The sequence below is a fragment of the Myotis yumanensis genome, unplaced genomic scaffold (genome assembly GCF_028538775.1).
Source record: "Myotis yumanensis isolate MYYU_CA2020_CCGP unplaced genomic scaffold, mMyoYum1.0.hap1 SCAF_23, whole genome shotgun sequence".
Classification (NCBI taxonomy): Eukaryota; Metazoa; Chordata; class Mammalia; order Chiroptera; family Vespertilionidae; genus Myotis; species Myotis yumanensis.
This window is the reverse complement of record NW_027223774.1, coordinates 12,303,998-12,317,921: the sequence shown is the minus strand read 5'-3', so window position 1 is coordinate 12,317,921 and position 13,924 is coordinate 12,303,998. Positions and strand designations below refer to the sequence as shown.

General features: G+C 45.1%; 1 pseudogene; it reads left to right on the top strand.

Annotated features, from left to right (window-relative positions):
* Positions 1-7,942: 7,942 nt before the first annotated feature.
* LOC138999944 (programmed cell death protein 2 pseudogene) lies at positions 7,943-8,619 on the top strand (annotated as a pseudogene).
* The last annotated feature ends 5,305 nt before the right edge of the window (positions 8,620-13,924 follow it).

Sequence of the window (13,924 nt, the reverse complement as noted above, 5' to 3'; positions counted from 1 at the left end):
GTCTCTGAACCCCTGGGGCAGGACTGTCCAGGTGAGTTGGCAGGATGCCTGCTCATCTGGGTCTTCCCAAGTAAATGCAAACAGATAGAAAAAGTCTGGGTCCAGAGGGATGGTAAAGAAAGCATCCTTGAGATTGAGGACAGAAAAGTGGGTGGTACTGGATGGGATGCATGAGAGGAGAGTGTAAGGATTGCGGACCACCGGGTGGATGGGGACCACGGCTTCGTTGATCAATCAGAGGTCCTGAATCAGCCGGTAGGTCCCATCTGCCTTCCTAACTGGGAGGATGGGAGTGTTGCAGGAAGAGTCGGTAGGAATGAGGAGACCCTGCCCCAGAAGCTGAGTAATGAGGGATCTGAGCCCTCGACGATGAGTTAGGGAGATAGGAAACTAGGGATGGGAGGGAAACGAGGTGGGGTCCTTAAGTCTGATCTTGACCGGGGCATGATGTCTAGCAACCACCAGGATAGAGGTATCCCACACTTTTGGGTCGATAAGGGATGCAGGCAGTGGGGGATTGGCATCCCCGTGAAGGGAGGGGGCCAGGAGCGGAAGGAGCAGGGAGGCTGAAGGGCTCAGAGTAAGCTGCAGAGTGGCCCCTAATTTAGTGAGAATATCTCGTCCTAAAAGAGGCACAGGGCAGGAAGGCATGACTAAGAACGAGTGGGTTATAGAGCTATCATCAAGGAGACAGGGAAGGGATCCGGTGGTCAGTGGGCAGGTGGATTTGGCATCAATACCCATGACCGAGATTGTGGAAGGAAAAGGGGGCCCTGAAAAGGAGGGCAGAACAGAGAAGGTAGCCCCTGTGTTGACTAGGAAGGAGACCCGCATACCCTCTACCTTCAGTGTGACCCTGAGCTCAGCGAGGGTGATGGGAGTCATTGAATCCAGGCTCCTTCAGTCTTCAGCCAGTCGCAGCATGGCCAGAGGCAGGTCATGACCTGGAAAGGAAGCCCCTTCATGCTGGGGCGCAGAGGGCCCGCCACTTTTCCAGGGGTAGTCACTTTCCCAGTGGCCGCTTTGACTGCACACCAGGCAGGGCTTGGTTGGAACCCAGGGCCAGGGGCGCTGCTTTGCCCAGTGGCCTTCATTTCCACATTTGAAGCATTCTCCAGGTGGCGTTCGTCCTCTTGTTGCACCCCCACCACTTACAGCCCCCTTGGAACCAAGCATGGCTGCCGTTGGCCGCAGGGCCGCAACCAAAGCCTGGGTCTGCAGGTCTACCTTCTGTCAAAGGTGGACCTCCCAATCTGACTCTGCCTTCTCCTCACGGGCATCAAAAACCTTAAAGGCCATGTTCACTAGATCTCGGACTGGGGTCTGAGGGCCATCCTCCACATTTTTTAAAACATTTTTCGAATATCTGGGGCTGACTACGAAATGAAATGGGTGGCTAAAACTGTTGCTCCAGCCGGAGACCCAGGGTCCAGATGAGTATACAAGGTCAGAGCCTCACTCAGCCTGTTAAGGAAGACCGCGGGGTTCTCATCTGAGCCCTGAGTGATTTCTCTGTTATAATTAACTACCTTGTGGGAGACGGCCTGTAGGCGGGCCATCAGGCATTGGAGCATCTGGTCTTGGCGTCTGCGCCCATTTTGCCTTTCGGGGGTACCTAGTTGATACTCTCAGCCCGGCTCCTGGTGAGGAATGGCCTGGGCCCCCACCAGCATATTGGCATCTGTAAGGTGAACCTGATCTGCATGGTCCATTGCTGCTCCCAAGACTCTCTCCCTTTCATCTGATGTTAGGGTGGAAGAAAGAAAACATGAATGTCATGCCAAGTGAGGTCATAGGCCTGAGAGAGGTATCGGAATTCTTTGATGAACGCGGTGGGGTTGGCGGAGAAGGACTCCAGCCGCTTCTCAATCTTGGAGAGATCCAAGAGAGAGAATGGAACGTGGACTCTGACCACTCCCTCCTAGGCTTCAACTTCCCGGAGAGGACAGAGGAGAGGAGAAGCTTGTGAACCCGTGTGTTTACTGACTGGGGAAGCAGGCGGGGGTGTGGGAGGAGCAGTAGCCTGGCTGCTTGGGCTTCTGGCTCCTGCAGCGGCTGTGGGGGTGGGGGAGGGTGGGGTCGCCTGACGAATTAAGCTTTCGGCTCCTACAGCGGCCTTGGCAGTGGGCAGAAGAGGGGGGAGGTCAGCAGGTAGAGGAGAAGGTTTTGCGGCGTGGGGGGTGGGGGGTAGTGGAGAGAGAAGGGAGAAGAGGGTGCGGACGGAGAGGCAGAAGGTGCTTTGGGGAAAGGGCCTGGGTAGGGAGGTGGACGAGTCAAAGGGGAGGAAAGATTTTAGGGGGGTTCAGATAAGGCAGAAAGTGAAGAAGTTTTAGTGGGCAGAGTAGGTTTCTCACGAGCCAGGAGAACCTGGGCCGTGGAGCAGGGAGAACAGAGGGCGGGACGAGAACGCAGACTAAGGAAGGCTTGAGCATAGGGGGCCACGAGCCACTTCCCGGTTCATTGGCAGAAATTATTGAGGTCAGTAAGGACGGTAAAATCGAAAGTCCGGTTCTCAGGCCATCTGAACCCATTATCCAATTCATTTTCAGGGAACAAGAAAAATAGGTTTATTTGTATTATGCTTATTAAGTTGTACACTTATTCAGTGTCTGGTAATTTAATGTTCAAAAAATATATTAATTTTTATTAAAATGTTCTATTATTCTATGTTAACCATTACTCATTTATTTCAGCTCTTTGTATTCAGCATGTCTCTATCTAAATCAAGTGGTAGTAAAAATAAATGAAAAATTGCTGACGAACATCACAATTTCCAAGAAAAGTGGAAATTGGAGTATTTTTTTCTGTGAAGTAAAAAGTAAAATAATCTGCTTGATATGTAATAATGCTATTAGTACACCAAAGTTATACAATATTAATCGTCACTATGAACAACATAAATCAAAATATGATAATTACGAGGGATTAATGAGACAAGAAAAGTTGAAAGAGCTCCAGTTGGGATTGAGAAAACAACAGTTCATGTTTACTGAAGTATCACAAGAAAGTGAAGCAACCATGCATGCAAGCTACGTCTTGTCAGAGTTGATAGCTAAACCCTTAGAACCTTTTACTGAAGGTGGTTTCATCAAGGAATGTCTAATTAAAGCTGCAGAAATTGTCCTTGAAATGTGAAGTGTTTTCAAACAATCTTTGTCTCAAAATACAGTTGCAGAGTTACTGATTTGGCCGACAACTTAAGTAATCAGTCATTAGCGCACCTTGTAGTTCCTTATTAATAACTAGAGGCCCAATTCACAAAATTTCTGCATGGGTGGGGTCCCTAGGCCTGGCCAGTGATAAGAGCCGATCAGGTTCCCCTCCTCCTCACATCCCGGCTCCCCCCTTTCTCCTTCCCTTGCTGCCCGTGTCCACCCCCCGCCCCACCCTGCCAGTTGGGTGATTGGGGCCTACTGACTGGGGGGAGGGACTGCAGGAGGTTGGCCTGCAGGCCCCATCGGGCAATTGGGGCCTGCGGGCCGAGGGGATGGACTCGGGGAGGAACCCGAGAGGTTGGCTGCCAGCCCCAAAAAGGGAGCCGGCCCTTGACCCCCCTGGGAAAGGGGCTGTGTCTGTCCCCACTCATCCCCGGATCCGTGTCCCAGCCTGGAGCCCGGCCATGATCAGGCAGGCAATGGGGGCCTGTTGGCCAGGGGGAGGGACCGGGAGGTTGGCCGGCAAGCCACATCAGGCAATTGGGGCCTGCATGCCAGGGGAAGCTCCTGAGTTAAGCATCTGCCCCCTGCTGGTCAGTCCATGTCATAGTAACCCATCATTCTGGTGGTTCCAGTCATTTGGTTGTAATGATCGCTCAGGCTTTTATACATATAGATGATGTATAACAGGATATTGTAAAAAGTAAGTTATGAAATTTTTATTAAAATTTTTCTTACAGACATTTTAGCTGGGCTGTAAAAATATTCATTGCATGAGTTTGACATGATTATTGTACAGTGAAGTCTTGGCAGGTAGAGAGTGTGTCCCTCCAGAGCACAGGGTATATTTGTTTAGCATCCTGTATAATAGTGACAAGATCTTCCTCCAGGACAAGGCCAGGCAGGCTTGCTGCCCAATGTGAAAAATTCACATTTTCTCACTTTGTGGATGGTCTCCAGTAATGCAACCCACTTTGTGTGCTGGCATCCCCTGGACCTCTTCCCTCACCCTGGAAAGTGGGACTTTGAGGACAGGTGTAAATTTTGATACTCTGGCTACTCTCTGTTGCTGTGATAGGAAACTGTCCTTTGTCTCCAATCCAGAATTCTTGTGTCTTCTGGGAGAAGCCAATGGAACTACAGCAGGGTGCAGTAGAGTTAATATCGAAGTCCCTTCCCAGTTTCTGACAGATCATTTAAATATGTTTTTATTTCACCCTTGCCAGTTTAGTTCAGTGGATAGAGTATCAGCCTGTGGACCAAAGGGTCCCAAGTTTGATTCCAGTCAAGGGCCCGTACCTCGGTTGCAGGCTCCTCCCTAGCCTAGGCCCTGGTCAGGAGGAAACAAATTGATGTGTTTCTTTCACATTGATATTTCTCTCTGTCTTTCCCTCTCTCTTCCACTCTCTCTAAAAATCAATGGGGAAATATCCTCAGGTGAGGATTAAAAAAATAAATTTAAAAATATGTGTTTATTTCTTGCCTTTACTTATTCTTTCTTTCCAAAAGGACTTCTGCAGGTACTGTACTGACATATATTACATGTAAGTGATTTTACTTTATTTACAAAATTTATACTGAGTACTTTTTATTGAGATATAATTTACGCCCCATAACGTTGACCTCTTTAAAGTATACGATTCAATGATATTTTTGCTGACTACATTAAACACTTCTAAAGGACATAATGAGACTCTCCAGGAACGTGGTCTGGGTGGAGACAATTCCCACCTGGTGATGGGAAGAGGTCCAGGTGACCCGCACACAGAGGGTTTATTTACAAAAGAAAAACCAAGTTGGGAAACACGAACCTTTCTTCATTGTGTCAACTTTGTTGACTCAATCACAGAAAGACTCTTTGTATTCTCCTCTGAAGGCATCTAGCCTAGACGGCCCACAGGATCCGTCTGCAGTAATGGGCATGTGCTTTATCTGCACTGTCCAGTGTGGTAGCCACCAGACACATGTGGCTATTGTGGACAAAAAAGTGGTGCTGTAATAAATCACAAGTTCCTAACTGGGCAGGTCATGGTGGGTAGTCCCACCCCAAGCCTGTAACTTCTTTAGACCGGTCCATTGTTCTTGTGCATCTGCTTAACACATCTTTTGCTGGGACTGACCAGCATTCCCTGAGCGATGGATGAATGGATTACTCTGACACAGGTTTCTGTGAAAGAGAAGGCCAAGGGGCTGCTTGGCAGGAAGCACCAAAACAGCCCCGACTGCCTGCCTCCTTAGGCTTTTATTTTAACAACAGCTTGAACTAAAATTAACCTCTAGATACAATCAGCAGGGTAAGTATCCTTGAGAAAGCACATGCTTCTAGGAGGTCGTGTCTAAAGACTAAACATAGAGATTCCAGCAAAACACCTGGGGGTTTGGACTTGTTTGGAAAAGTCAAGGCAGGCGCTGCTGCCTTCAGCAAGGTCCCTCTAGCAGCCCCTGACCTTTTGGAGAGTCCTACTCATAGACTTTCCAACTAAGTCCCGTGCTTCCCCACAACATTTAAGGTGCCAGAAGTTACACTACTTGAAGGCACAACCGCCCTTAAAAAAGCACATAATCTTCCTAATTATCCCATCATCCCATCCCCTCTTGCTTTCTCCCACCTCCACATAATCTTCCTTACATTCACTGCTTAATCTCAGCTGCATACAAGTGGCTGCAAAACTTATTCTCCAGAGTGTTTGAGGTCTTGCTCCCCAGTATTATGTCATCAGTTTAAACTTTATATAAAATTCTCTACAGGTTTGGATGTTTCTTATGTCGACACTGTTAAACACTTGAAATGTGATTCATGAAACTGAGACACTGAATTTTTCATTTTGTTTAATTTTAATTCACTTAAAAGCAGTGTGTGTGCAGTGACTGCCATGTTGGACACCATGCTCCTGAGAGAGACACTGCTGGATGCTGACCCTCAGGATGCTGACCGTCCCCAGGTCCCCCAAGGTCACCTCACCTGGAAAACATTGCTGAGCTATGGCCTGGAGTCAGCAGGTCCTGGGAGAGCCCTGGATTCCAGGAACTCGCTCTTGGTCTAATCCCTCTGGTTCTTCCCAGGGTTATTGTTTCCAAGCTGAGGTTGAACCTGTCCCAGATCATCCAGGCATGAGGTGCACCTGGCTCAGACCTCAAAGGGATCAACTAGTTTCCTGTTCCTAAGAGGTGACTACCACCATCATGGAGAGAGCTGACAGATGGACCAAGTCCATCCTACAACCGTGCACTTGTCCCATTACCATCTAACTCCCCCTGAGGGGCACTATTTTCATAATTTTGTAAACCCTTTAAACAGCCCCAATATGGCAGGACATTTCTGAGCTAGAGCTAGTCACCCCAATTTTTAAATGCGGATATTTAAAATAAACCAAGACTTTAATAACTTATTTGGCCTTTTTTACTTTTTAAAAGTGATGTATATTTTTATTAATAAATGATTTATATTTTTAAAATATAAATATAAGATTTATATTTTTTCAGAGAGGGAGAGAGAAACATCAATGATGGGAATCATTGATTAGCTGCATCCTGCACACCCTGTAATGGGGATCCAGCCTGCAACCGAGATGTGTTCCCTGACTGGGAATCAAAACCATGACCTCCGGGTTCCTGGGTCGATGCTCAACCACTGAGCCACACTGGCCTGGCTGGCCTTTTTTACTTTTCAACTTGAAGGATCCTCAGAGAAAGAAGCCCTGGCACAGCTCTTGAGGTAAACAGACGTAGGTTCCCATGGGTGTCTGTGGAAACTAGTCCAAATTGCAATTCACCAGTGCGCCTGGATCTCCTCACTCACCTGTGGAATATGCAGCGATGTGTTCAGACAGGTGAGACTTCCTTCTATTATGGGCTATTTTTTGCCCTGATTGGTGTGGTTCTGAGCATTGGTCTCATTCAAAGGGACCTCTGCCAATGGGATGGAACCATGGACACACTGAAGCAAGCCTTCTTTTGGGTGGTACCCAGGATGGATTTGTCACCTGAGTGAAATGTGCACAGTGAAGGTGGTGGTGGTGGTGGATGTGGTGTGGTAAGGTGGTAGGAGAGTCTGTGAGAAGTGCAGAGCACAACGGAGTGATTAAATCAGCTTATCCTGATGGGCATGCAGATACCAGCTGCCACTCAAGGTCCCAATCTGCTGGCCTGGAATTTCATATTTACTTAGAGGAGGTGACCACTCCCAGTCCCAGGGTCTGAAATAATAAATACATGAGAAGCTTGATTCCTCCCTCCATTAATTAAAATATGCTTGTAATATTGGATTCATCAAAAGAGCATGTAAGGGAATGTTCAAAGAAGCCTCATTCGTTCCAGTCCCAAACTGTAACAGCTCCCATATCCATCAGTGTAGATAGACAGGTAGATAGTGGTAAGTTCACTAAGTGGAACTAAGGCTCCCCAGCGACAAACACGATCTGCTGCTTCACACATAGATACTATGTCTCTCAGACATCGTGTTCCATGAATAAAGCCAACACTGAACAGAGCTTACTGTGTGGTTCACATTGGTCATTCAAAACAGGCAAAACTAATCTATGATGATGTAACTCAGAAGATGATTAATTCTGGGCGTGTGCCCTGGAGTGGTGGAGCGGGATTCATGGGGTGGCACAGGCAGGAGGGCGGAGAGACCAGTAGTTCCAGACAAGGAATTTTCCCTCGCCTCCGGGACTGGCATGCCCTCTCCAGCTGTACACGCCCCTGTCCCCTCTAGCCTCCATCTCAGCCTGCTCCTCTTCTGGGGCCATGAGCAGCCTCAGTGTTGATTGAGCCTGTGAATTTTTACAAATCAGCCACCTAGGAAAAAGGACTTGTACTCATATGAGCCACCTTCTGAGTGTCCTTTCCCAGAGATGGGAGATCCGTGTCCTTCCCCATCAGGTCTGTGGCTCATCTCTGCAGGGTTTGTGGCTCTGCAGGGCCCCAAATAAGCTCTGGACATAAGCAGGCTTGTACAACCAGATAATTTGGACAATACAGTTCCAGACCACAGCTTCCTTTTTCCAGAATTTGAAATTGTCATAGAAACAGAAGATGAGGTCACACCTGAAGTTTCAGACACAGAAGATGAATCAGAGATTATCGTCAGCGAGCTTGAAGCACCTGAGGAAGAATTGGATCCCATGGAAAAATGAATCCTGGGGAGATGCAATTTTCCAGAAGTTTAAAACTCCAATAGCCCAGGAACCAGGAGAAATTCTCGGACATGGCAGAGGGAGTGCCCCCATCTGGGTCTCTGGTGAAAATGTCCCTCAAGAAAAGGATATTCCAGGTTGCCCCTGTGGTGCCAAGAGGATATTTGGATTCCAGGTCAGGCCTCAGCTGCCCAGCTAAGGAAGGCCCGGACTGCGCAGGTGTGTTGATTGGGTGTCCTGGCCGCTTCTGTGCTCAGAGCTGCAGACCCTGCACTGGCTACACAGAGGAATTTGTCCGGAAGCAAGGTGTAACAGATGCACCTTAAAGACAACATCATAAAGCCTTCAAAATGCTCATAATCTCCCATTTCCATTTTTTTTTATTATAAAGTTAGTGTTTATTTATTTATTTTTTAATCTTTATTGTTCAGATTATTACATTTGTTCCTCTTTTTTCCCCCCATAACTCCCCTCCTTCCAGCTCCCACCCCACCCTCCACCCTCACTCCCCACCCACTGTGTTCATCCATAGGTGCATGATTTTTGTCCAGTCACTTCCCGCATCTCCCACACCCCTTTTCCCCCCAAGAATAGTTAGTCCATTCCGTTTCTATGTCCCTGATTCTATTATAATCACCAGTTCATTCTGTACATCAGGTTATTTATTCACTTGATTCTTAGATTCATTTGTTGATAGATGCATGTTTGTTGTTCATAATTTGTATCTTTACCTTTTTCTTCGTCTTCCTCTTCTTAAAGGATACCTTTCAGCATTTCATATAATACTGGTTTGGCGGTGGTGAACTCCTTCAGCTTTTCCTTATCTGTGAAGCTCTTTATCTGACCTTCAATTCTGAATGATAGCTTTGCTGGATAAAGTAATCTTGGTTGTAGGTTCTTGGTATTCATCACTTTGAATATTTCTTGCCATTCCCTTCTGGCCTGCAAAGTTTCTGTTGAGAAATCAGCTGACAGTCGTATGGGTATTCCCTTGTAGGTAATTGAGCCTCTTTCTCTTGCTGCTTTTAAGATTTTCTCTTTGTCTTTTGCTCTTGGCATTTTAATGATGATGTGTCTTGGTGTGGTCCTCTTTGGATTCCTTTTGTTTGGGGTTCTCTGCGCTTCTTGAACCTGTAAGTCCATTTCTTTCTCCAGGTGGGGGAAGTTTTCTGCCATTATTTCTTGAAATAGGTTTTCAATATCTTGCTGTCTCTCATCTTCTGGCACTCCAATAATTCTGATATTAGTCCGCTTAAAGCTGTCCCAGAGGCTCCTTACACTATCTTCACACTTTCGGATTCTTTTTTCATTTTGCTTTTCCAATTGGGTGTTTTTTGTCGAATCTTTGGTTTGATTCTTGAGCTCCTCTGGTCTGCTATTGGGTATAATATTCTTTATTTCAGTCCGTGTATGCTTACTTTCTAATTTCTTTATCGTAGCATCAATGGTCTCATTAGTTTTCGTGAGGCTCTGCACAAATTTATGGCAAGCCCTCAAAATTGCGATTCTTAGCTCCATATCCTCCATTTCTGTCATGTTTTTTTGTCTCCGCATCTTTTATGCTTTCTTGGTGCACCCCCTTGTGGTCTCTGTGCGCAGTCTTGTTCTAGCCAAGCCTTAATTGTTGTCTCCCATTTCCATTTTTAAGCCTTTTTTTTATTTTAAAAAATGAATTTATTCGAGTGACTTTGGTTAATAAAATTATATAGGTTTCAGGTGCACAATTCTATAATACATTATCTGTATATGTATTGTGTGTTCACTACCCCAAGTCAACTCTCATTCCATCATCATTTATGCCTCCTTTACCCTCTTCTACCTCCCTTCCCTCTGGTAATCACCATACTGTTGTCTATGAGATTTTTATTTTTCTTAATCCCTTCACCTTTTCCACCCTGCCCCTATCCCTCTCCCCTCTGACAGCTGTTGCTGTCTGTCTCTTTTCTGTGTCTATGAGCGTGTTTCTATTTTTTTTGTTAGTTTATTTTATTCATTAGATTCCACATATCAGTAAAATCATATTCTATTTTTAGGACTTTATCCTAAGGAAATAATTATACCAGAGAGGGGTACAAAGATGTTGTCTTAGAATGTTTAAATATTAGTGAAACAAAAATGTCCAATAACAGGAAATTACATAAATTTTGGTGTATCTATCCAGTGGCAGGTTATGCAGTTTTAATAACACAAACCTATATGCACATCAAATATGGTGCAGATCTAAACTGTATCCAAGATACCACTGTGGATGGTATTCATAGTGTGATCATATATTTAAAAAATCATTGTACATATGTATGTATACAGAAATAAAACTGGAATGATATGTAAAAGTAGACTATTATTAACTCTGGATGGAGCTGACTGACAAGGGGAATGAGAAAGCATTCTTGAAAGATGTAAATGCTATCTCTCTTGATGTGAGTGTGGTTATACACCTATAAATTCTTCAAGTAGTACATTTAATATTTGTGCAATTCAGAGAAATTAAGAAACAAAAAATATTTTGGCAATGAAAAAGGTTTTCTCTTTTATAGAAACAATGCTAACATTTCCTGGAAAAGGGTTTCTGTTGTGATCTCAATATTTCTGACAAACTATGTTGCTTAGGAGTTGTTTCCCTTCTTAATGAAAAAGTCCATACTTCTTTATTATTTTTATTGTATTATATTTGTTAATCTTTCTTTTAAAAAAAATCTTTATTGTTGAGAGTATTACAGAGGTACCCCTTACCCTCTATTGCTCCCCTCCACTGGTACCCACCCCACCCCAGGTCTTCACCACACTATTGTCTATGTACATAGGTAATGCATATAAGATCTTTGGTTAATCACTTCCTACCCCTCCCTCCCTTCCCTCTGAGATCTGTCAGTCTGTTTCATGTTTCCATGCCTCTGGTTCTATTTTATTCATCAGATTATTTTGTTCACTAGATTACTTGTTCATTTATTTGGACCTTTAGGTTCAATTGTTAGTAGATATTTATTGCTATTTTATTGTTCATATTTTTTATCTTTTTCTTCTTCATTTTTATTGATTTCCGAGAGGAAGGGGGAGGAAGAGAGAGACAGAAACATCAATGATGAGAGAGAATCATTGATTGGCTGCCTCTTGCACACCCACACTGGGGATCAAGCCCACAACCTGGACATGTCCCCTGACCAGGAGTCAAACTGTGGCCTCCTGGTTCATAGGTCGATGGTCAACCACTGAGCCACGGCTGCTGGGCTTCTCCTCCTCCTCCTCCTCCTCCTCCTCCTCCTCCTCCTCCTCCTCCTCCTTCTCCTTCTCCTTCTCCTTCTCCTTCTCCTTCTCTTTCTTCTCCTTCTAGAATACACTTCGGCATTTCATGTAATACCAGTTTGGTGGTGATGAATTTCTTTAGCTTTTTCTTGTCTGTGGAACTCTTTATCTGACCTTCAATTCTAAATGATAGTTTTGCTGGGTAGAGTAATCTTGATTGTAGGTCCTTGCTGTTCATCACTTTGAATATTTCTTGCCACTCCCTTCTGGCTTGCATAGATTCTGTTGAGAAATCAGCTGACAACCATATGAGCACTGCCATGTAGCTTTTCTCTTGCTGCTTTTAAGATTCTCTCTTTGTCTTTAACCCTTGTCATTTTCATTATGATGCATCTTGGTGTGGTCTCTTTGCGTTCCTCTTATTTGGGACTCTCTGTGCTTCCTAGACTTGTAAGTTTATTTCTTTCACCAGGTAGGGGAATTTTTCTGTCATTATTTCTTCAAACAGGTGTTCAATATCTTGGTCTCTCTCTTCTCCTCCTGGCATCCACATAATGCGAATATTGGTACGCTTGAAGTTTTCCTGGAGGCTCCTTATACTATCTTCATATTTTCTGATTCTTTTTTCTTTTTGCTCTTCTGATTGGGTGTTTTTTGCTGCCTTATATTCCAAATCATTTATTTGATTATCAGAATCTTCTACTATTGAACCCTTGTAAATTATTCTTTATTTCAGTTAGTGTATACTTAATTTCTGACTGGTTCTTTTTCATGTCTTTGAAATTATCACTAAAATCTTTGTAAATCTCACTAAGTCCCTTGAAGGTCTCATTAAGATCCTTGAACAACCTTATAACTATTATTTTGAACTCTGTTTACAGTAGTTTATTTTCTTCCATTTCTTTCATTTGTGACATGCTTCTTTGTCTCCACATTTTGGCTGCTTCCATGTGTTTGTTTCTATATATTAGGTAGAACTACTATGTCTCCTGAAATTGGTAGAGTGGCCTTGTGTAGTAGGTGTCCTGTAGGATCCAGTGGTTCAGCCTTCTCAGTCATCTGAGCTGGGCCCTTTAGGTGCACCTCTGTGTGGGCTGTGTGTGCAGTCTTATTGTAGTTGAGCTTTGATTGCTATTGGTGTCACTTGGAGGAATTGACCTCCAGGCCAATTGGTTGTGAGGACCAGCTGTGACTACAGTAAAAGAGCTGCTGTGCAGGAGAAGCCCCTGTGGAGCAGGACTTGCTTCAGTGGGTTTGCCCCTTGAGTGTGTTGCTTGTGAATGTGTACAATTGTAATCTGGTATGGTTTGAAACTGTCACCTGGGTTCATTGGCTCTGGAGCCTCTGGAGAGGTATAAAGTTAGCCATTACCTGGGGCTATCAGGCAGAAGCTACAGAGAGATATGTAGGTGGCTGCTCTTTATATTGGGTTTGGAAGGTCCCAGGAGAGATCCAGATGTGAAGCAAAGCAGGCTGCTTCTAGTGCTGGATCTCAGGCCTCTTATTGGTAGGTTTGGGCATGCTGATACCAGCTGCTGCTTGTTTGAAAAATTTTAGGAAAGTCTGAAGCCTGAGCCAGGACAGGCCATTGATATGGAAAAACTGCTGCAAACAGCTTGGGTGGGGCTGCAAATTGGATGGGGCAGGGTCTCAGGGAATCACCAGAGTGGATCAAACAGTGTGAGCCAAGCTGTTGGAAACTCATATATGGCTGCCAGTCAGCCCTGGGATGGGAGAGAGGTCCCAGCACAGGAACAATGACCCCTGTGAGCATCCCTGTCTGGGAGAAAGCTGCTCCTGAATTCCTGCCACAATGCCAAACAATCCAGTTCTTCCCCATTTGTCCCTGGGTCCCCCCCGCCCCCCAAGTCACGGCCCCAGTGTTGGAGCCCAGAGGGATCAAGTCTGAGTAAGTCCATGCACTAGCCCTTTAAGAGGAACTGCTGGGTCTCCAGCAGCCTCCCTGTTACTCAGCCACAATTCCCACTGGTTGTTATAGACCAAAGTCACAGAGACTTCTCTTTTCAGCTCTGGAACCCTGGGCTAGAGGGCTTATGTGGGTCTTGGACCACTTGCTTCTTATGGGGGTCCTCTGAAGCATATATATCCCACCCGATTAAAAATACACCACATGCGAGTGATCAACCAGCCTGCTCTGCACCTCTGCTCCTCCTACCAAGAAAGTACATTTCTCAATTTTCCTCCTTTACTTCTCTAGATGTGGAACTTCCATTCAGCCAGATTTCAGGCAGTTCTGAATGATGGTTGTTCTGTGTTTTAGCTTATTTTTAATTTATATATTAAAGAGAGATAGAAAGATCAATGATGAGAGAGAATCACTGATTGGTTGCCTCCTACACACCCCACACTGGGAATTGATCCCACAAC